This window comes from Glycine soja, chromosome 5, assembly GCF_004193775.1.
Source record: "Glycine soja cultivar W05 chromosome 5, ASM419377v2, whole genome shotgun sequence".
Taxonomy (NCBI): Eukaryota; Viridiplantae; Streptophyta; class Magnoliopsida; order Fabales; family Fabaceae; genus Glycine; species Glycine soja.
The window spans coordinates 5,452,190-5,454,925 of record NC_041006.1 but is presented as its reverse complement, the minus strand read 5'-3'; the positions used below and the strand labels follow the sequence as shown (position 1 = coordinate 5,454,925).

At 44.5% G+C, this 2,736-nt stretch overlaps 1 pseudogene; it reads left to right on the top strand.

The window, feature by feature from the left end:
- The first annotated feature begins 213 nt into the window (after positions 1-213).
- LOC114412162 lies at positions 214-2,112 on the top strand (annotated as a pseudogene).
- Positions 2,113-2,736: the final 624 nt, after the last annotated feature.

Below are 2,736 nucleotides of genomic sequence, written 5' to 3'. Positions count from 1 at the left end.
ATCTTAAAAATATAAAACAGTTCTTTAATTTTTTTAAAAATAAACGTGGTCTTTTAAATGTTTAAGACTACACGTAGAAAAGCAAAAAGGATTGGTATGGGACAAAGAAAAAAAAAAGGATTTAAGAGTATACTTAAACTTGAAAATTTCAAAATCTAATAAAAGTTACCACTACTCTTGCTAAAGAAGATAATCCTGTCCTAAAATGCGCCCGCCATGGTTACCAACTCACACAAAGTGGAAACTTCGTATTCTTTGCTTAGCTGTCACTCCCCATCTTCTTTCTAAACGCCCTATTAATTGACCACTCCCTTCGTACTCTCTCCACTCTCTGCTTCTAACTTTAAAAAACTCGAACACTCTGTCTTTCTTTGCATGGACATTAACAATAACAAATGAGTTCCACAACTATGTTGTTGTTGGTCGTGTTCATGATTCTATGTATTTCATGCCCCTCATTTCAAATGGTACTCTTTGCCTCTAACACACACTCTTTCCCAAACCCAATTCAACAACACCCACCACCTCCTCAAATCTACCTCAACCCTTTCCGCCAAACGGTTCCGCCGCCAACTCTCCCTCCCACTCTCCCCGGGCAGCGACTACACTCTCTCCTTCAACCTGGGCCCACGGGCCCAAGCCCAGCCCATAACACTCTACATGGACACCGGCAGCGACTTAGTCTGGTTCCCCTGCGCCCCTTTTAAATGCATTCTCTGCGAGGGAAAGCCCAATGCCTCTCCCCCCGTCAACACCACCCGAAGCGTCGCCGTTTCATGCAAGTCCCCGGCATGCTCCGCAGCGCACAACTTAGCCTCTCCCTCCGATCTCTGCGCCGCCGCTCGTTGTCCTCTCGAATCAATCGAAACCTCCGATTGCGCAAATTTCAAGTGTCCACCGTTTTACTACGCATACGGTGATGGAAGCTTAATCGCGCGTCTCTATCGTGACACGCTTTCTCTCTCTTCTTTGTTTCTCAGAAATTTCACGTTCGGTTGCGCTTACACTACCCTCGCCGAACCAACCGGAGTCGCCGGATTCGGTCGCGGTTTGCTCTCTCTCCCGGCGCAGCTGGCCACGCTATCTCCTCAACTCGGAAACCGGTTTTCGTATTGTTTGGTTTCTCACTCGTTCGACTCGGAGCGAGTGAGAAAACCGAGTCCACTCATTCTCGGACGTTACGAGGAGGAGGAGGAGGAGGAGAAGGTTGGTGGTGGAGTGGCGGAGTTTGTGTACACGCCTATGCTTGAAAACCCTAAGCATCCTTATTTTTATACCGTTGGCTTAATCGGAATCTCCGTCGGGAAAAGGATTGTTCCGGCGCCGGAGATGCTGCGGCGGGTGAACAATCGAGGCGACGGCGGCGTGGTTGTGGATTCCGGCACGACGTTCACGATGTTGCCGGCGGGGTTTTATAACTCGGTGGTTGACGAGTTTGACCGCGGAGTCGGGCGAGTCAACGAGCGCGCGCGTAAGATTGAAGAAAAAACGGGACTCGCGCCGTGTTATTATTTGAACTCCGTGGCGGAGGTGCCGGTTCTAACGCTGCGTTTTGCTGGGGGGAATTCGAGTGTGGTGCTGCCTAGGAAGAACTATTTCTACGAGTTTTTGGACGGTAGGGATGCAGCGAAGGGAAAGAGGAGGGTGGGGTGTTTGATGCTGATGAACGGTGGAGATGAGGCGGAGCTGAGCGGTGGGCCCGGGGCCACACTCGGGAATTACCAGCAGCAGGGGTTTGAGGTTGAGTATGACCTGGAAGAGAAGCGCGTGGGGTTCGCTAGAAGGCAGTGCGCGTCGCTTTGGGAGAGACTCAATCGCGACAAAAACTAGCGTATGATATGGTGCACTGCACACACTGGATTTCCCTCCCCTGCTTTCTGTCACGGGTCGGGTCTTTCTGTAAATTGAAATAAGGCGTGCTTTGGGGCCATGCGCTTGTGTGTCTACTTAATAGGAAAAGTTGTACACTATTCTTTTAAAAAGCCTGAATTGTATTGTAAAAATTGTAAGTAAACATAAATCGTTTAAGAATAGTATTTTTAAGTGCTCGAATTGATGTAGTACTTTAAAAAAAAAAATTTGAATGGCAAGTTCAAGTTGTGTTGGAGTTGATGATGAACAGTGATGTCATGGGATGAAGGAATCTATCCAAAATCCGGCTGTGGCAAACGAGCCGTGTAGATAATCGAACGTTCCTTACACTTTTTTTATTAAAGCAAAATATGTTAATCCTGCCAACAAATTGATACAAGATGTATCAGAATCACAAATTTAAGAGATTCCAATAAATTATAAATTAATAAACTAATATTTCTCGATAAAATATTAAACATTTTTATTAAATTGAAATTTCTTTTAATTCAGTCTTGGTCGTGTCTTTCAAGTTGGGACCATTGCTGGTTTTGAGTTTGGATAGTACAATACTCAAGATTCTTGTCCATCCATGTCATCAATCACGGATTCTTCAAGTTTAAATGTACATTATGTCCATTTAATATAGCTAATATACGAAATATGATCTCCCATATGTAAATCATTGGAATTGGTGGTGTTAACAACCTACGTTACATTATTTAGTAGCATAATTAAAGACCTGAATTTGTAGTAGTCAAAAATTAGAATTTAATTACAGTAAAAAGTTGACAATTAAAGAAAGGACTCTGCAGGGAAATTCAGAAAGAGCTGATTCATGAAAAGTAATTGGATGAAGCGTATACCATTGGCCAAGTATTAATG